Source organism: Protopterus annectens, chromosome 10.part0 (assembly GCF_019279795.1).
Source record: "Protopterus annectens isolate FY-2018-M chromosome 10.part0, PAN1.0, whole genome shotgun sequence".
NCBI classification, from domain to species: domain Eukaryota; kingdom Metazoa; phylum Chordata; order Ceratodontiformes; family Protopteridae; genus Protopterus; species Protopterus annectens.
Genome location: NC_056744.1, coordinates 1,459,741,835 through 1,459,764,334, shown reverse-complemented (window position 1 = coordinate 1,459,764,334; position 22,500 = coordinate 1,459,741,835).

Sequence of the window (22,500 nt, the reverse complement as noted above, 5' to 3'; positions counted from 1 at the left end):
TCCAGGTATTGTACTTTATTAAAACATTTCACTCTTTGGTTGTGGCTGTCTCATTCATTTCATTATGTCGTGCATGCAGTATACCTTTATTACAGACTTCAAGGTCTTTTTCACACTCTCTCACTTATTTTATATTTACATTTCAGGATGGTAATTAATTCTAGGCTTTATTAACATTTATTACTGGGTTACAACAATCCTTTCCAGCTGACTCACTTATTTCATATGACAGTATATACAAGGATGTATTCAATACTTGTCTGTCCTTTATTGATAGATTAGAACACTCATTTTCAGGCTGAAGCAGTTATATGATATTACAATACAGGTGGGAACTCTATTTGAGACATGTTTACTCTTTATTAATGGATTACAATACTCCTTTTCAGGCTGCATCACTTATCTGATCTTAGAATACTAGCAGAAGCTTTATTCTAGGCTTATTTGACCTTTATTACTGGGTTACAACACTGAACTCATTTACAGGCTGTCTCACTTATATTCTATAATAATACCAGCTGAATAATTACTAACCTGCCTGGTGGCGCAGCCTTACCAGCCTATCAGCATAGGATTGCCGATTCGCGGAACGAACACCTGCAGCTGTAATATAAATGAAGGGATATTGGAACATACCTATCCATACTATAGGCTAGGATAGAATTTCTTACATACTTAATTACATGTATACTTACTCAGTAGTGGGGCATTGGGCATTTGATGGGCCTCCTGGATCCATCAGTTCAGTTGGTCCTTCTTTCATCGCTTCAGGTCCACATGGTGGTGACGGACCTGTTCACCAGTCCTCGGAATGCCTGTGGCACTGGTGAGATCATGTGCCAACTGGTTCCACACCTCTGCCTTATACGCATCCCATTGAACCTGGCCCTGCATGAGTCGGCCTTCATGATGATGGACTAGGAGCCAAACCATATATTTGGACTCCTCAATGCCCCACCTTTGCGCTCTAAAGCGATTTCCTTCTCCGACACCTGCCATCCTGACTGCAAATAGGTACCACAATCAGTTATGGTGTGTATTCCCACCTATGGAGCTTATATATGCCAGTTTTCCCGCACTTATTTGTGATTGGCCATTTTGGAAATTTCTCAGCTAAGAGCAAACCTGCTTTGTCATGGTTATATTTTAATTCATTCCTATATGTATGGTAATACTGGATTTCTAGGTACAAGTGTCATGGCTTAGTAGTTCAGTGCTTTGACTATGGTGCACAGTATCCCGGCTTCGACCCTTGTCATTGCTTTTTTATTTTACTACTGTCTAGACAGGCTAGGAGGTGTGTCTGTAAAGGCGACTTTGCTACACATTGCCCGATGGTAAGCTGGTTGGCGCACTGCGCAGCTCCATGCAAATGGCTTACACTGGGTAAAGTGTTATTTAGTTATGTGCAGTCATATTAAGCTGGGTTCAGCACTGTTTGGCTACAGGCACTCATTTTAAGCTGGGTAAAGCACTGCTTGGCTACGGGCACTCATTTTAAGCTGGGTAAAGCAATGCTTGACTACGGGCACTCATTTTAAGCTGGGTAAAGCACTGCTTGGCTACGGGCACTCATATTAAGCTAGGTACAGCGCTGCTTAGCTACGAGCACTCATATTAAGCTTGTTAAAGAACTACTAAGCTACGGGCAATTATGATCCTTTTTATATATACATAATATAGGTTTTGTTCAGAAATACATGGGCCATTTCATTACATTTTACTTAAATTAAATTTATATATATCGGGGAATTGTTTCATACTTATTTAAAGAAAAATGGAGGGGAGTGTTGTGGGGCTCGAACCGTGACTACCTATTCTTTGGGTGACGTCTCTACCGCTATGCTATTGCTACTTTGTTTAATTTGCATATGTAGATCTTATATGCTTTTCAATGTCATATCTGCTAACTGGTGTTGAGCGAAGGGCATACCCGCGCAAATGAGCACAAATGCGAGCAAACATATTGGAAATTATAAAAAAAATTGAAACGGTTATTTTTACCTTTTAATCACTTTTGCTAGGCTTTAGTCTGTGGGGATGTGTGGTGTTGTGTTTCTTGACATTTCGGCGGACTCGCTCGTGGGTGTTTACTATCAGGACTCTAACTCTTCTGGGGGTGTGTCCCTTTGCAGTACTTGGCAATCGGACACACCCCCTACTTTCCTACATGGACCGTGTTAGACTAGAGTATGAGTCAGCATGCCCTCATGAATATGCATGGCATGCTGATGTCATACCGTTCAACTGCAGCTTATTTAGTCTTACACGGAGGATTGCTGAATCCGGGGGTGAGACTTTTAAAGAATCCTTTTTAGCAGGATGGAATCCTGTTTTTATCATTAAAGATATGTAGTGTACTTGTATCACTGAAAGCTGTATGCATATTTGATAAATTTCAGCCTCTAGAACTATCAAGAGTTTATGAAGACCACTGAAAAACTCAGTGCTATAGTGTTTTGTTAGACTCTGTACCTTGATTTTAGCTGCATTTCTTAGACATGTCTCATTAGGCAAGTTATTTACATATCGAGAATTTGCAGTGATCTCATATGCTAGATGTAATATGGTGGTTTATAAGGAAATAAAAGCAACACAACTGCACAGCACATCATGCTAGATGTAGAAGCAGTACCCAAAGGCACATGTAGCCCCAATCCATACCTTTTTCCACAACAACAAAAAAGATATATAAGTTGCAGGACAGGAAATACAGTTACTGGGCATCACCATTGAATAGTACATAAAACTGGAGGATGTGAAACTGCACGTAGCACAATTTGACAACTCTGTAAATCACTGACAGGGAATTTATAGATAGATAATCACTCTTCTAACCTGCAGAGCACAGTGTAATACAGAGAAAGCCTATAATGTTGCATGCAGATGGACAATAGAGGTACAACTGCTGATTCCTACACAAATACACTTTACAAGCACTTACACGAGTGCATGGATCGTTCAATCCCTAACAGAACCAAGATGCAATCCTCCAAAAAAAGGAAGCCAATCTGGTGGTCCCCTGCCATAAACAAACTCTACAACAGAAGAAAGAAACGGTTGCAAAAAAGAGTAAAATCCCATGATTGGAGGAACTACCTGGTCAGCCTCAGTAAGAAGCTGAGATCTCTCATAAAATCCTCCAAAGCTAGTTACGAAAACAAAATTGCCACTGATTCTAAAGACAACCACAAAGAATTTTATAGCTATGTCAAGAATCTCAATGGCAACACTCAGATCTGGTCTGAGTTACAGCACAATGGCACTGAATATACAGAACCAACTGATGTTGCCAACATCCTGGCAGATAGTTTCAGGGCTAACTTTACCCCCCCCCCCCTCACCGCCTAAAGGGCCTATCTCTATACTGGAAGAATGCAAAGTTCCTGTAATTATGGCTGCACAGGTAAAAAACACACTCTCCAAAGCCAAGAACACAGCATTCATGGGACCTGACAACATCACAGTCTGCCTTCTACATGAACTACAGACAAACTGGCACCCCACCTAAGTACATGTTCAATCATAGCCTCACCTCAGGCTTTGTGCCCACTGAATGGAGCACAGCGGCGGTTATTCCACTTCACAAAGGAGGAGCCACCATGGACCCTGGGAACTACCGCCCCATTAGCCTAACGAGCCTGGTCTGCAAGGCTATGGAATGTATCATCATGTAATGTATAAACATTGACATTGGTAATCTCCAAACTGTGGACCCCACCCAGTTTGGGTTTGTAAAAGGCAGATCATGTCTCCTAAACCTGATAGACTTCTTTGAAGCGGTCAACAAAGCTGTAGATGAGGGTAAGGTGGTTCATACAGCCTAGCTAGATCTCGCCAAGGCTTTCAACACCACTCCCCACTCTAGAATTATAGATAAACTCACTAAACTAAGTATAAATCCCTATGACACAAGATGGTTTGCCAACTGGCTCACTGATAGAACTCACACTGTGAAAGTAGCAGACTCCAAATCTGACTTCAGACCAGTGACAAGTGGAGTGTCACAGGGTTCAGTCCTGGGTCCACTCCTGTCTGGTATCTACTTCTCTGAAGTACAGACTAACACAGAAGGTCTTTGGCTAATGACGTTTGCAGATGACTGCAACTAGGAGCCATAATCAAAACTCCTAGTGCTGTGGACATCCTACAAAAGGGCTTCACTGGGATAGATGCCTGGTGTCAAAGCCATGGCCTCAAGATCAATGCCAAACAGTGCATTGTCATCTCTTTTGGTAAAAACTCTGTACCGATGAACTACCACATAGGCGGTAGTCTACTTAACACTGAAAGTGTGATAAGAGACCTTGGGACACAGGTGGACAGTAGTCTCTCCTTTGATAATCACATTGCCACAGTAGTCAGGAAACCCTTCTAAATGGCACACCTCATCACAAAAGGTTTGTCATCCATGAAAAAAGAGGTCATTGTTCCCCTCTACTCATCACTCATTAGACCCATTATAGAATACAGCACCCCTTTTGGTATGTACCCCACAAGACATCTACAACAACTGGAAAGGCTACAGAAATAACTCACAAAGAGGATTACCAGCCTCAAACAGATGCCCTATGCAGACTGTCTCAAAAAACTCCATCTTTACTCTATCGCATATCACCTACTCAGAGGCGATCTCTGCCTAACATACAAAGCTATGTCAAACCCAGAGCTGTTGGACATGCTCCACTTAAAGAAATCCCAATCCCTCTGAGTTACACGCTCTAGGAACCTAAACCTTGTCACCACAATAAACAGAACATGCTGGAGGGATAGATTCCTGTCCCAGAGACTACCCATACTCTGGAACAAACTACCTGTCTATATCAAACAAAGCTCCTCATTAGCATTCTTCAAGAAAAATCTTGATGATTAGATGGGAGATAGGAAATTCACCCCAGGGATCACTTCTGTGGCTCTGCTCAGCAGGGGCACAGGAAAATAATGTTCTTGGGTGGAGAAAGCCAGGGTACCTTTTTGGCTAGGCTTATATAGGCCCTAGGGCCAATGGCCTAGTACCTACCAATGAACTTATGTTGGGCTGCAAGCTGCTAATTCCACCTCCAAGAGACTTTAACCACAGCAGTCATTAAAGCTGATTTCAAGTACTAGTCCCTAAATGTCCTTATCAGAATTGTCAGTACTTTTATAGAGCAAATCTTTCTTATTTATACACTGTCAGAAATGTGAGGTTTATGAGATATTGGCATTGTTGTTGCATGGTTAGTACTCTACTCTTTTGACCACTGAGTGCACCATGACCAGAATGAAAGATAGAAAAATTAGAACTCCATCAGGGCTGTTCTTGAAATCAACACATCAATAATTAATAGGATTAATCAAATCCCCCACTGGGCTAGGTAAATGAGAAGGCTATGGTAGGGTATTGCCACTTTAGGAGGGCAGTGACACATCAAAATAGAGACTCGTGCCTAACTGTTGACATTCACCTTCTGAATGACATTGGCATGTAGGGGTAGGACCTCCTAGTACTTTTTAAAGCCATCCTATTTAAGATTAGTGATGACTCCCAGAGACACTTTCCTACTACATCTAGATGGTAACCCTGGTACAGAGCATTAAAAACCTGAGTGATGATGAATAGATGTCCTATCAGTCTAATGCTGAGTAACTGTGCTATCAGGTATTTAGAGATTAAGGGAGGAAACAGTCTTACAGAGGAATGTGCATGTGATGCACTACTTTACATTAGAGTGAGAAATAAGTGGAGTTGCAGAAATGTTCAGATTTGCAGGTACGTCTTGAATATCTCAGGTAGTTAGAGTACCATGCAAGATAATCATACCTGGATATAAATGTTAGCATACAGTAGTCTGAGCAGTATATGAGCATATGTGTACAGCAGCGTCTATATTGAATGTTCGAATATTCAAAATTTCGAGTTTCATATGGTAGACACCATATGATCTGATTTTTGAATGTTCGAACGTTGTAACAGAGATCTCCGTACAACATGGAATGGGAAGATTTCCTTTTTCTGCACTGTAGTGCAATCCCAGAGTTGGTATATTTAAAGAGCAGGGGCTGTGGGGGTGCAGGAAGTCTTGCCCCCTGCTTAGAGCATTCAGGTAGGTGTTTTGTGTAGTTTATTTTTTTTTATTAGATATTCGAACTTTTGAAAGTTCGATCATATGGTGTCTTCCATATCACAGTCAAACTTTCAAATGTTCAAATATCTAATACAGACCCTGTACAGCACCATGCAGTGCAAAGCAATGTGTAACAGCAAGCTCAGAGTGGTTCATCCATGCTAGTAATATGATGTGCTGCAAATTCAAGCTATCTGTAATTATTCACCCAGATACCACTTCTAAACTGTACTAGCAGCTATATAAGCCCGCATTACATGCCTTGTCATGCTTGTAATGCAAAGTTATCTCTGCAGAGAATGGGGAAAAAAACATTCACAGGTATTGTTAACATATTTCCCAATTACCCATGAGTCCTTGTTATGTTATTGTTGAAAAGTTTGTATGATTACATAGCACTACCCATGTGCTAAATAGTGTACTGACAGCAGTGGCACAGGTAATTCAAAGTATGTTTAACACGCCTTATGTTTATCAGGTAGCATAGCAACTGCATGTGTAATAAACATTATGGCATAGATAATAAATTCTAGGCTGAACCCTGTGTTCTTTAATTAAAGTAGGTAAGCTTTTGGGAAGTTTCTTATCTTATAAAATGTTCAGTGTTTTTTTTTTTTTTTTACTTTGTGGGGAGGGGTGGCTTTCTGTTTTTTAAAGGTGAAGGTTTGTGCTGTGTCATGGAAGACTAAACCCATGCTGTGTTAGTATCTGCATTAAATTCTATGCTACTGTACTTCAGTGCTAAATGCATTAAAGGAGTACCGCACCCACAGACTCAAAAAACATGTTTAAAACATCATGGCATGATGTTTCCTACACTTTAACAGCACTTTGGGATTATTTACAGGATTTTAAATATTTTTATATGTAATTCCAGACTCTGACCACCTGGAGGCCAGCATACTGACATGGTTTGGATAAACCAGGTTGCCACTCAGTATCCCACAAATCATTGTTTTTTTCACAAATGTTACATCATGCAGGCCTCCGTTTGCCTAAAGCTCCTGTCATTTCATAGATGTTGCATGCGTACAAAGTTCTGAGTAAAATAGAACAGGGAAAGTAACATTCCCTGCTGCTGAATGACTACTTAAAATAGAAACAGTGCAAATGTCACAAAACACACAAAGTGCTGTTTACTGCTGCCTTTTTTCTAATTTAGTTTAAATGGCACTAATTTGTGAGACAATGAATTCCATTCCTTTTACTTCTCCCCTTTCCCGTAACACTTAGCTTCCCTAGTTGTCAAAGTCCTGAGGGTAATTTGACTTGGTAATTCCATTGACTGGCAGATCTCAGCAGGGTGCTTGACTCATGTAATTCAATCTTTGTTCTAGCATTTCCTTTGTTACAGGGGACATTTTTTTTGCTGCACTATAGCCATGGCCTTACGTGACTGCATTTTCATCCATTTTATGTAGCACTCCTGTAAGATCTTGCACCAGGGAGCTAAATAAAACATTTACACTATTAACTACTTTAGATCTTTATTAATGTAAGTGTTTAAGGTATCACTTCATGCTTCCACATTGTTAAAAATGATTTACATGTGCAAAGTGTGTTGGTATTCAGTGTTTGCCTACATATTTTTGTTTACTACACTGGTTGGTATGCAAAAAAAACCTTTTGCAGTGTCCCTGGGTTTGTCTTTGTACATACAAAGAGTGCTACACTTTTCCCTTCCTTTTTCTTGTGCCCAGTAGTCACTTATAACAAAGTACATTTTTTTATATTTATTTTTTTATATAAAGGACATAAAGGTTAATTAACCTTGAATCAGGTAATGGATGCCACTGCAAAGAATCACTGTTGAAATATTTGTGCATGGACTAAATCCCTTACTAAATATTTGCCAGACTCCAGTTCAACTGGTGCTATGGCTTTAATATACTCGTGTGTTTGCTCATGCCTTCCAAATATCCCCACCATTACATACCAGTTTTGCAGTGTAGTAACCACCCAACATGCCCATACACCTTTAGCTATCAATATGCAGCTACTCCTGTTCATGTGAGTATGTGAATTCATTTTCAGACTTAAGTTGTTGAAGCTGCACTCATACCTCTCATGTGTACCTCATTATGAGGAACGTACCTCATTTGGGGTCTTAAAAAGTACATGTCCTCGAAGTTCCTCAAAGTTCCACATTGAAAGATTCTGTCAAACATTCAGTGTTAGGAATTTTTTAAGTGAAATCCATGGTAAATAGAAATTAATCATACTAATTCATTAACTTCTTTATAAGTAAAACCAACCTATTTTAACCATCCCATGACCTTCCTAGTTGAAGTTGTTAGTAAGCCATTGGTATGTGTTCCACATTTTGCCCATCTGTTCATGTGCATATCCAGCAACTGCAACTACTGCATATTGTACTATCATGACAAGCCTCTGTACCACTTCACGGTAGCCAGCCTCACAGAGGTCTACTCACACCACAGCATTACTTGCAGCTGCAGCCAGATCCACTCATCTCACCACTATCATAACACTCCTGCAGCTACGCATGCTACCCCAAACATGCCTCCTCTTGCCATTTATGCATTATGTATATCTCACTTCTGTCCTCAAAGACCAGTCTGTGCAACTGCAGCTGCCAAATAAGTGCCACTACACTGCACCACTTCACGGTAGCCAGCCTCACAGAGGTCCACTCGCACCACAACATTACTTGCAGCTGCAGTCAGATCCACTCATCTCACCGCTATCATAACACTCATCTCACCACTATCATAACACTCCTGCAGCTATGCATGCTACCCCAAACATGCCTCCTCTTGCCACTTATGCATTATGTATACCTCACTTTATGTATACCTCACTTCTGTCATCAAAGACCAGTCCATAAAACTACCAATCTGAGGTAAACTGGGTGCTGCTGTGCTCATGCCTTGAGATTGGTTCCAGGCACAGAAACTTTTCCATTTTTCAGCATAAGATTTTCTAGTACTAGGCCTTCTTGCATCTAAAATGATATCCATCACAGGTTTGCTGAGGGATGGTAAATGAGAGATTAAGTAATTAGCCAGGATACAATGTTCAGTGTTGGAAGCTGAGGGTGCAGAAGATCTGGTTCTCCTGCTGAGACAGCAGGGAAGGAGTGTGAGGCAGGTGCAATGGAGATAATCGTGACACTATGCAGGATGGGGTACCAGTGTTGGTGCAGCCAGTCTGGAGCAATCAAAACCATCCTTGGTTTGTATGGTTTGATTTTTAATAGTACTTTGGAGAGCAGAGGCAGAGGGGGGAAGACATAGACTGATGCTGAAGGACAGAGCATACACTTTCCAGGCTTGTTTGTGGCGAGTCCTTGTGTAAAATTTGTCCACTTGGTAGTTCTGGGGAGAGGCAAACAGGTCTATATATGGGCTGCTCCATTTGCTTGTCAACATGTTGAAAATCCTTGGTTCCAGTTTCCACTCATGTGGGTCCATGAGGTTTCTGGTTAGTGCGTCTGCCAGTGTATTTAATTTTCCTGGCAGGAATTTAGCTTGTAGGTGCACTTGGTAGCTCAAGGCTGTGTTCCACAATGCCATGGCTAGTCTGCAGAGGGGGTAAGAATGTCTACCCCCATGCTTGTTTGTGTACCACATAACAGTGGTGTTGTTCGTCTTTACCATTAGTTGTCCTGGAAGAATGTGGTCCTTGAAGGCTGTCAGAGCATTCTGTACAGCTAACATTTTTTTTGCTTGATCTGCAGGTGCATTTGACTTGGGCTCCATTTGCCCTGAATGCACTTCCATGCCAGGTGAGCCCACCATGCATAGTATGATGCATCTGTTAGGGTTTGGATGGCAGGGGGTGGTGTGAAAGGTAGTCCCTTGTTTTGGTGGCAGGCCTCTGCACACCAAAGGAACTGTAGGTGTAATCCAAAAACGTACCACAGAGCCCTTGTACCAGCAACAACAAGTAGGTAGTCTTAACGAATTTATTTATCACAAACGTTTTCGCCGCACAAAGGTGCAGCTTCCTCAGAGAAAACAAATTAACAGTGAGGTAAAAGTGCACGCCCCTTTTATACAAAGTAAAAGGGAAATGACAACATGGTAAGGTGAAACACATTGTAGTAATTGGTAAACAAGTAGAAGCCTTCACAAGAGCAACTTATTCCTCAAAGAGAAAATGCAAACATTAATTCATGTTAGTAATAAGCATTTCAAAGTGTGGAATGTTACCAAAGAAATAAACATAAAATTTAAAATGACATATTTAAAATTCTTAAAATATGTGAAAGAAATCATAACGTTAAAGTAAAAATTCAACATAAAAAGTCATTCAAATAGCAACTCATAAAAAAGTAAGTATAATATGCAATAATGGATTAAATCTTAGTAAAAAAGTAATGGTAATCCATTATAAGTATAAACCATAATGAGCAACTGTGTACCTTAAAGGTATTATTGTATAACCAACAATAATAACTAAAATCTAGGCAATATTTAACATGAGAGGTGCTACAACAAAGGCACGTCACATGAAGTCAGAAACAAAAAAATTTTGTATATTTTAAAAAATTTTGTATATTTTAAAAAAAGTCTTTATGTATGCATAAGAAAGTAAGGAATATCTACAAAGGGGGGTACTACCTTAAATAGCTCCTCAATTTGAGTACTGCTGAGATGTTACAGTTTCGTTTAAACCGGGTAGCAAAATCGTCTAAGCGCAGTTGCGACCCCATTTCACGTTCTTTTAAGACTAGAGTTATTGGGCCTCCCCGGATGTTATTGGTCACTTGATCTATGGCCATAAACGAGAAAGAGTGCCCAGGGTGGTTGGCAATGTGTTTAGCCAAAGCGTTAACGTCAGAGTTTTTCTTAATTGCATACATATGCTCATAGACACGGTCCCTAAGTCTGCGATCAGTCTTTCCCAGATAAAATGAGGGACAGCAATCACAAAGAGCCAGGTATACAACTGATCTACTTTCACAGTTGAGTGGAGCTTGGATTAAAAACTTCCTGTCCCTTATAGTGTAGGTCTGCCCTACCTTCATTTTGTAACACCAGTTGCAAAAACCACATGGGTACATCCCTGTGCCTGTTAAAGGTTTTTTTAGTTAGGTCCCTCTGTAGAAGTTCCTTAAGATTGTTGTTCCTCTTGAAGACAAAATTAGGACAGGGGCCTAATTTCTCAGAGAGGCCAGGACTCCCCAAGATAAATTGCCAGTTTTTCTTAATCAATGCAGTGGTAGTCTGAGTGTTAAGACTAAATGTGTTGATGTAGCTAATGGCAAAATCACGTACATGGTTGGTCAGAGAGATATCATTAGGAGAGGGGGAACACTCAATGGGTGAGAGTAGTGTGTTGTTAGAACTAAGGTCAAGTAGTACATGGCTTTGCAAGATAGGTTTATAAACCCCGTTTATCCTTTTGGCTGTAACTTCAAGCCTAATTTCATCAATGAGATTCCTCGGGTAACCCCTATTAAGGAACATGTTACACAAAAGTGTGCATTCGTTCTGGAAGGTGTCAAAATCATTACACATTCTAACAGCCCTAACCATTTGGCCCTTCACAATAGATTTCTTTTGTTTGAAGGGATGGTGGCTTGTGAAGTGCAAGAACGAATTACAGTAAGTTGGCTTTCTGTAAACACAAGATGTGTAGGTGTTCCCTTCCTTTCTCAACTTTACATCGAGGTAATCGATTTCTACAGGTGAAAAATTAGAAGTGAATTTCAAGAAGTCAGTAGTACCATTTAGAAACTGTAAGAAGTCTACGACTTCTGTGTCATTACCATGGAAGAGGATGAAAATATCATCCAGGTAGCGTGTGTAAAATTTCACTGTCTGCATCCTTTCACTGGAAAAAGGAAGTTCTTTCCCAAAACCCATAAAGAAGTTGGCGACTGAGGCCCCACAAAGCGAGCCCATCGCCCTTTTTTCTGTAAAAATAATCCTTATCAAAAGGAAGTAATTACATGAAAGGACTATGTCCAAGACTTCTGTAACCAAGTCAATTTCAGTCTGTGGTGCTCCACAGTCTAAAACCAGGAGAGAAATCCATTCCACAGCTTCTTGGTGTGGAATGGAGGTGTATAAGTCAACAACGTCGATGGTGAGAAAATTATTCCCATCATCGAGCGGAATGTTGTTGAAGTTGTCTAAAAAGACCAGGAGTCTTTACATACACGAAGGTCCTTCAGGTATTTAGACAGGATAGTGTCTACCAATCTGGCGCTGGGATATGTCATAGATGATCTACCATCAACCAGCGCACGCATGGGGGGATTATTGACATCCTTATGGACCTTGGGGATGCCAAACATGACTGGAATTTTTGGCATAGAGATGTCGATGTAATTGTAAGTTTCTATGTCAATCTTACCCTGCAAGAACAAGTCACGGAAGACGCCCCTCATCATACTATGGAGTGCGGTGTATTTCATTGAGAGAAGCAGGGGAATAGGCAGGTGTGTTAAGGACATCGAGCATTTTTTCGTTATACAGTAAATTGTCCATAATTACAAGTCCACCCCCTTTATCAGGTTTGACTACTCGAACTGGGTAATGGCATAATTCATCTAAGAGGGAGACTTGTTCTTTAGTAATGTTATACCGAGGAGTTTCGGTATAACTATTACATGCCTTAAAGGAATGTCTGATGTCTGCTTCACAGATCCTTTCGAAAAGCTGAAGAGAAGGGTGGATGGGGGGGTTATACACACTCGGTAGTTTGAGAGAATCATGTGGCAAGGCAACTTCATTGCTAAACAGTAACTTGAAATTTAACTTTCGGACAAAGCATTTTAGTTCAATAAGTTCCTTGGATATGTCACCCATTTTACTAGGGACAAATGTGTAACCAAGGGAAAGTAACTCAACTAATTCCTCCCTTAGTTCCAAGTCTGTGAAATTGTAAATAGTGAAGTCCCCTTTACGGTTAAGTATAATTCTTGGACCTTGGTGTAGGAAACAAGGGTTAAGGTCAGCAGTCGTGGTGAAGGAGGAAGAGACACCTGCTGTGTAAGAAAAATGAGAGTCCGAACAGTCAAGAACTGAGAGACCAGGGGAAGCTTCTTCCGCTTCTATCTCTTGTTGTGAAACTGTCGGTGGTTGCGTTGCCTAAAAACTGTTGTTTTTGTTAGTGTTGGTCCTATTTGTGTTGGTGTTATTATTGCCTTGATTACCCTTCTTAAACCCTTTAATCCTGTCACTGCGTCTAGGGCCTACCTCGTCCACTCCTACCTCATCTTCATGAAAGTGAGGGCTGGCCGAGACAGGGTGGGGTGCAGGGTTAGGATGTTCCTGGTGGGTACTAGTAGTAGTGTTGTGAGATTCAGAAGCCTGTAATTTAGGATATGCAACGTTATCCTGATAAGCCAATCTGTCTCTGACTAATGTATTATTTTGGTTAAGCTTTAGTTTGACAAGAAGCGTGTTAATACTAGAAAGTACGGTCATAGTCGAACCTGTACCTTACAAAATTCAAGTCTGCTTTAATCTCCTTGTCTAAAACATCAATCTCCTTCAGGAGAACACAAACATGTTGGTTATAATGTTTCACAATAAGCTGTAACAGATCTAAACCTTGCTGTTGAAATAAGTCTTTTAAGTCACAAAGGAAATTGTTGTTGTTGATTAAGCCTGAAGGAGAAAAAGTACTACGTAGACCTTTTGGAACAAGTTTCTCATGAATGCACTGGTTAAAGTAACCAATCTCAAGCTGTAACTTTTTAAGTTTGAGAATTTTACTGTCAAAGATCTTTAATTTATTGGACAGTGACTCATTACTTGAAATGGTATCGTGCTGATCAGCTGTACTTTCCATAGGATTAGAAAAAACAAAGTTGTCAGTATTTGTCATCCATTCAGAAAAAATGAATGGAGCATTCACATTGTCAATCTGGCCTGAAAAAGAGCCAGTGTTAACAGCTGCAGCTATACGTAAAGAAGAAGTTGCAGGCCCAGTGGGCCAGGCAGAGTTAGTTGTATTATAATTAACTGAATGTTCTCCACTACTGTTAATGTCTGCACCTAATAAAAGGGCAGGAATACCATTAGGAAAAGTGCCTGTAGTTGCCTCCAATCTTGTACCACTGTTGACAAGGCCAGCAGATGTAGATGTAGAAGGCGGTGGTGCATTATGTTCATTTGCAGAATGAAAAGGTTGTCCTGCGGTATTAGAGAACCAGAGTTCGCCTGTGTAGTATTAGTGGCTGAAGAGCCTTGAGTAGATAAAGGTATAGAAGCTACCTGGCGGTTCCTGTTGCCATTAATACCTTCCAGTAAGTCAAAGCGTGCATTAAGCTTGTCGAGTCTTTCCGACAATGAAATCAGCAAGGCAGGCACATCAAGAAGTGGATTAGACTGCGCTTCCTTCACTCCAGAATTAAGAGAGCTGTGAGGGCTGCTGGAACTAACAGGGCTCCCTGTGGCCATGAAAACAAACAGGCAAATGCAAAAGACAAGAACAACTGGAATCCAAAAACGTACCACAGAGCCCTTGTACCAGCAACAACAAGTAGGTAGTCTTAACGAATTTATTTATCACAAACGTTTTCGCCGCACAAAGGTGCAGCTTCCTCAGAGAAAACAAATTAACAGTGAGGTAAAAGTGCACGCCCCTTTTATACAAAGCAAAAGGGAAATGACAACATGGTAAGGTGAAACTCATTGTAGTAATTGGTAAACAAGTAGAAGCCTTCACAAGAGCAACTTATTCCTCAAAGAGAAAATGCAAACATTAATTCATGTTAGTAATAAGCATTTCAAAGTGTGGAATGTTACCAAAGAAATAAACATAAAATTTAAAATGACATATTTAAAATTCTTAAAATATGTGAAAGAAATCATAACGTTAAAGTAAAAATTCAACATAAAAAGTCATTCAAATAGCAACTCATAAAAAAGTAAGTATAATATGCAATAATGGATTAAATCTTAGTAAAAAAGTAATGGTAATCCATTATAAGTATAAACCATAATGAGCAACTGTGTACCTTAAAGGTATTATTGTATAACCAACAATAATAACTAAAATCTAGGCAATATTTAACATGAGAGGTGCTACAACAAAGGCACGTCACATGAAGTCAGAAACAAAAAAAATTTGTATATTTTAAAAAAAGTCTTTATGTATGCATAAGAAAGTAAGGAATATCTACAAAGGGGGGGTACTACCTTAAATAGCTCCTCAATTTGAGTACTGCTGAGATGTTACAGTTTTCGTTTAAACCCGGGTAGCAAAATGCGTCTAAACGCAGTTGCCACTCCAGTTCACGTACTTCTAAGAGTAGAGTTATTGGGCCTCCCGGATGTTGTGGTCACTTGATCTATGGCCATAAACGAGAAAGAGTGCCCAGGGTGGTTGGCAATGTGTTTAGCCAAAGCGTTAACGTCAGAGTTTTTCTTAATTGCATACATATGCTCATAGACACGGTACCTAGCAGTCTTTCCCAGATAAAATGAGGGACAGCAATCACAAAGAGCCAGGTATACAACTGATCTACTTTCACAGTTGAGTGGAGCTTGGATTAAAAACTTCCTGTCCCTTATAGTGTAGGTCTGCCCTACCTTCATTTTGTAACACCAGTTGCAAAAACCACATGGGTACATCCCTGTGCGCCTGTTAAAGGTTTTTTTAGTTAGGTCCCTCTGTAGAAGTTCCTTAAGATTGTTGTTCCTCTTAAAGACAAAATTAGGACAGGGGCCTAATTTCTCAGAGAGGCCAGGACTCCCCAAGATAAATTGCCAGTTTTTCTTAATCAATGCAGTGGTAGTCTGAGTGTTAAGACTAAATGTGTGGATGTAGCTAATGGCAAAATCGCGTACATGGTTGGTCAGAGAGATATCATTAGGAGAGGGGGAACACTCAATGGGTGAGAGTAGTGTGTTGTTAGAACTAAGGTCAAGTAGTACATGGCTTTGCAAGATAGGTTTATAAACCCCGTTTATCCTTTTGGCTGTAACTTCAAGCCTAATTTCATCAATGAGATTCCTCGGGTAACCCCTATTAAGGAACATGTTACACAAAAGTGTGCATTCGTTCTGGAAGGTGTCAAAATCACTACACATTCTAACAGCCCTAACCATTTGGCCCTTCACAATAGATTTCTTTTGTTTGAAGGGATGGTGGCTTGTGAAGTGCAAGAGCGAAGTACAGTAAGTTGGGTTTCTGTAAACACAAGATGTGTAGGTGTTCCTTCCTTTCTCAACTTTACATCGAGGTAATCGATTTCTACAGGTGAAAAATTAGAAGTGAATTTCAAAGAAGTCAGTAGTACCATTTAGAAACTGTAAGAAGTCTCTGACTTCTGTGTCATTACCATGGAAGAGGATGAAAATATCATCCAGGTAGCGTGTGTAAAAAATTTCACTGTCTGCATCCTTTCACTGGAAAAAGGAAGTTCTTTTCCCAAAACCCATAAAGAAGTTGGCGACTGAGGCCCCACAAGCGAGCCCATAGCCACGCCTTTTTTCTGTAAAAATAATCCTTATCAAAAGGAAGTAGTTACATGAAAGGACTATGTCCAAGACTTCTGTAACCAAGTCAATTTCAGTCTGTGGTGCTCCACAGTCTAAAAGCAGGAGAGAAATCCATTCCACAGCTTCTTGGTGTGGAATGGAGGTGTATAAGTCAACAACGTCGATGGTGAGAAAATTATTCCCATCATCGAACGGAATGTTGTTGAAGTTGTCTAAAAAAGACCAGGAGTCTTTACATACACCCCGAAGGTCCTTCAAGAGGAACAACAATCTTAAGGAACTTCTACAGAGGGACCTAACTAAAAAAACCTTTAACAGGCGCACAGGGATGTACCCATGTGGTTTTTGCAACTGGTGTTACAAAATGAAGGTAGGGCAGACCTACACTATAAGGGACAGGAAGTTTTTAATCCAAGCTCCACTCAACTGTGAAAGTAGATCAGTTGTATACCTGGCTCTTTGTGATTGCTGTCCCTCATTTTATCTGGGAAAGACTGCTAGGTACCGTGTCTATGAGCATATGTATGCAATTAAGAAAAACTCTGACGTTAACGCTTTGGCTAAACACATTGCCAACCACCCTGGGCACTCTTTCTCGTTTATGGCCATAGATCAAGTGACCAATAACATCCGGGGAGGCCCAATAACTCTACTCTTAGAAGTACGTGAACTGGAGTGGCAACTGCGTTTAGACGCATTTTGCTACCGGGTTTTAAGCGAAAACTGTAACATCTCAGCAGTACTCAAATTGAGGAGCTATTTAAGGTAGTACCCCTTTGTAGATATTCCTTACTTTCTTATGCATACATAAAGACTTTTTAAAATATACAAATTTTTAAAATATACAAAATTTTTGTTTCTGACTTCATGTGACGTGCCTTTGTTGTAGCACCTCTCATGTTAAATATTGCCTAGATTTTAGTTATTATTGTTGGTTATTCAATAATACCTTTAAAATACACAGTTGCTCATTATGGTTTATACTTATAATGGATTACCATTACTTTTTACTAAGATTTAATCCATTATTGCATATTATACTTACTTTTATGAGTTGCTATTTGAATGACTTTTTATGTTGAATTTTTACTTTAACGTTATGATTTCTTTCACATATTTTAAGAATTTTAAATATGTCATTTTAAATTTTATGTTTATTTCTTTGGTAACATTCCACACTTTGAAATGCTTATTACTAACATGAATTAATGTTTGCATTTTCTCTTTGAGGAATAGTTGCTCTTGTGAAGGCTTCTACTTGTTTTACCAATTACTACAATGAGTTTCACCTTACATGTTGTCATTCCCTTTGCTTTGTATAAAAAAAGGCACTTTACCTCACTGTTAATTTGTTTTCTCTGAGGAAGCTGCACCTTTGTCTTGTAGCGTTGTGATAAATAAATTCGGTAAGACTACCTACTTGTTGTTGCTGGTACAAGGGCTCTGTGGTACGTTTTTGGTTCCAGTTGTTCTTGTCTTTGCATTTGCCTGTTAGTTTTCATGGCCACAGGAGCCCTGTTAGTTCCAGCAGCCCTGCGCTCTCTTAATTCTGGATTGAAGGAAGCAGTCTAATCCACTTCTTGATGTGCCTGCCTTGCTGATTTCATTGTCGGAAAGACTTCGACAAGCTTAATGCACGCTTTGACTTACTGGAAGGTATAAATGGCAACAGGAACCGCCAGGTAGCTTCTATACCTTTATCTACTCAAGGCTCTTCAGCCACTAATACTACACAGGCGAACTCTGGTTCTCCTAATGCCGGCAGGACAACCTTTTCATTCTGCAAATGAACATAATGCACCACCGCCTTCTACATCTACATCTGCTGGCCTTGTCAACAGTGGTACAAGATTGGAGGCAACTACAGGTACTTTTCCTAATGGTATTCCTGCCCTTTTATTAGGTGCAGACATTAACATTAGTGGAGAACATTCAGTTAATTATAATACAACTAACTCTGCCTGGCCCACTGGGCCTGCAACTTCTTCTTCACGTATAGCTGCAGCTGTTAACACTGGCTCTTTTTCAGGTAGATTGACAATGTGAATGCTCCATTCATTTTTTCTGAATGGATGACAAATATGACAACTTTGTTTTCTAATCCTATGGAAAGTACAGCTGATCAGCACGATACCATTTCAAGTAATGAGTCACTGTCCAATAAATTAAAGATCTTTGACAGTAAAATTCTCAAACTTAAAAGTTACAGCTTGAGATTGGTTACTTTAACCAGTGCATTCATGAGAAACTTGTTCCCAAAGGTCTCGTAGTACTTTTTCTCCTTCAGGCTTAATCAACAACAACAATTTCCTTTGTGACTTAAAAGACTTATTTCAACAGCAAGGTTTAGACCTGTTACAGCTTATTGTGAAACATTATAACCAACATGTTTGTGTTCATCTGAAGGAGACTGATGTTTTAGACAAGGAGATTAAAGCAGACTTGGATTTTGTAAGGTACAGGTTCGACTATGACCGTGCCCTTTCTAGTATTAACACGCTTCTTGTCAAACTAAAGCTTAACAAAAATAAAAAATTAGTCAGAGACAGATTGGCTTATCAGGATAACACTGCATATCCTAAATTACAGGCTTCTGATTCTCACAACACTACTACTAGTACCCACCAGGAACATCCTAACCCTGCACCCACCCTGTCTCGACCAGCCCTCACTTTCCACGAAGATGAGGTAGGAGTAGACGAGGTAGCCTAGGCATGATGACAGGATTAAAGGGTTTAAGAAGGGTAATCAAGGCAATAATAACACTAACACAAATAGGACCAACACTAACAAAAACAAGAACAGTTTTTTAGGCAAGCGCAACCACCGACAGTTTCACAACAAGAGATAGAAGCGGAAGAAGCTTCCCCTGGTCTCTCAGTTCTTGACTGTTCGGACTCTCATTTTCTTACACAGCAGGTGTCTCTTCCTCCTTCACCACGACTGTGACCTTAACCCTTGTTTCCTACACCAAGGTCCAAGAATTATACTTAACCGTAAAGGGACTTCACTATTTACAATTTCACAGACTTGGAACTAAGGGAGGAATTGGTTGAGTTACTTTCCCTTGGTTACACATTTGTCCCTAGTAAATGGGTGACATATCCAAGGAACTTATTGAACTAAAATGCTTTGTCCAGTTAAATTTCAAGTTATTGTTTAGCAATGAAGTTGCCTTGCCACATGATTCTCTCAAACTACCGGTGTGTATAACCCCCATCCACCCTTCTCTTCAGCTTTTCGAAAGGATCTGTGAAGCAGACATCAGACATTCATGGGCATGTAATAGTTATGCGAAACTCCTCGGTATAACATTACTAAAGAACAAGTCTCCCTCTTAGATGGTATGCCATTACCCAGTTCGAGTAGTCAAACCTGATAAAGGGGTGGACTTGTAATTATGGACAATTTACTGTATAACGAAAAATGCTCGATGTCCTTAACACCTGCCTATTCCCTGCTTCTCTCAATGAAATACACGTACCCATAGTATGATGAGGGGCGTCTTCCGTGACTTGTTCTTGCGGGGTAAAGACATAGAAACTTACAATTACATCGACATCTCTATGCCAAAATTCCAGTCATGTTTGGCATCCCCAAGGTCCATAAGGATGTCAATAATCCCCCCATGCGAGCGCTGGTTGATGGTAGATCATCTATGACATATCCCAGCGCCAGATTGGTAGACACTATCCTGTCTAAATACCTGAAGGACCTTCGGGGTGTATGTAAAGACTCCTGGTCTTTTTTAGACAACTTCAACAACATTCCGTTTGATGATGGGAATAATTTTCTCACCATCGACGTTGTTGACTTATACACCTCCATTCCACACCAAGAAGCTGTGGAATGGATTTCTCTCCTGCTTTTAGACTGTGGAGCACCACAGACTGAAATTGACTTGGTTACAGAAGTCTTGGACATAGTCCTTTCATGTAATTACTTCCTTTTTGATAAGGATTATTTTTTACAGAAAAAAGGCGTGGCGATGGGCTGCTTGTGGGGCCTCGATCGCAACTTCTTTATGAGTTTTGGGAAAAGAACTTCCTTTTTCCAGTGAAAGGATGCAGACAGTGAAATTTTACACGTTACCTGGATGATATTTTCATCCTCTTCCGTGGTAATGACACAGAAGCCGTGACTTCTTACAGTTTCTAAATGGTACTACTGACTTCTTGAAATTCACTAATTTTCACCTGTAGAAATCGATTACCTCGATGTAAAGTTGAGAAAGGAAGGAACACCTACACATCTTGTGTTTACAGAAAGCCAACTTACTGTAATTCGTTCTTGCCCTTCACAAGCCACCATCCCTTCAAACAAAAGAAATCTATTGTGAAGGGCCAAATGGTTAGGGCTGTTAGAATGTGTAGTGATTTTGACACCTTCAGAACGAATGCACACTTTTGTGTAACATGTTCCTTAATAGGGGTTACCGAGGAATCTCATTGATGAAATTAGGCTTGAAGTTACAGCCAAAAGGATAAGCGGGGTTTGTAAACCTATCTTGCAAAGCCATGTACTACTTGACCTTAGTTCTAACAACACTACTCTCACCCATTGAGTGTTCCCCTCTCCTAATGATATCTCTCTGACCAACCATGTAATGCGATTTGCCATTAGCTACATCCACACATTTAGTCTTAACACTCAGACTACCACTGCATTGATTAAGAAAAACTGGCAATTTATCTTGGGAGTCCTGGCCTCTCTGAGAAATTAGGCCCCTGTCCTAATTTTGTCTTCAAGAGGAACAACAATCTTAAGGAACTTCTACAGAGGGACCTAACTAAAAACCTTTAACAGGCGTGCAGGGATGTACCCATGTGGTTTTTGCAACTGGTGTTACAAAATGAAGGTAGGGGCAGACATACACTATAAGGGACAGGAAGTTTTTAATCCAAGCTCCACTCAACTGTGAAAGTAGATCAGTTGTATACCTGGCTCTTTGTGATTGCTGTCCCTCATTTTATCTGGGAAAGACTGATCGCAGACTTAGGGACCGTGTTTATGAGCATATGTATGCAATTAAGAAAAACTCTGACGTTAACGCTTTGGCTAAACAGATTGCCAACCACCTGAGCACTCTTTCTCGATTTATGGCCATAGATCAAGTGACCAATAACATCCGGGAGGCCCAATAACTCTACTCTTAGAAATACGTTGAACTGGAGTGGCAACTGCGTTTAGGCAGCATTTGCTACCCGGGTTTAAACGAAAACTGTAACATCTCCAGCACTACTCAACTTCAGGAGCTATTTAAGGTAGTACCCCCCCTTTGTAGATATTCCTTACTTTCTTATGCATACATAGAGACTTTTTTTAAAATATACAAAATTTTTTAAAATATACAAAATTTTTGTTTCTGACTTCATGTGATGCCTTTGTTGTAGCACCTCTCATGTTAAATATTGCCTAGATTTTAGTTATTATTGTTGGTTATACAATAATACCTTTAAGGTACACAGTTGCTCATTATGGTTTATACTTATAATGGATTACCATTACTTTTTTACTAAGATTTAATCCATTATTGCATATTATACTTACTTTTTTATGAGTTGCTATTTGAATGACTTTTTTATGTTGAATTTTACTTTAACGTTATGATTTTTTTCACATATTTTAAGAATTTTAAATATGTCATTTTAAAGTTTATGTTTATTTCTTTGGTAACATTCCACACTTTGAAATGCTTATTACTAACATGAATTAATGTTTGCATTTTCTCTTTGAGGAATAAGTTGCTCTTGTGAAGGCTTCTACTTGTTTACCAATTACTACAATGAGTTTCACCTTACCATGTTGTCATTTCCCTTTTGCTTTGTATAAAAGGTGCACTTTACCTCACTGTTAATTTGTTTTCTCTGAGGAAGCTGCACCTTTGTCGGTAGCGTTGTGATAAATAAATTCGTTAAGACTACCTACTTGTTGTTGCTGGTACAAGGGCTCTGTGTGAGTGCGTT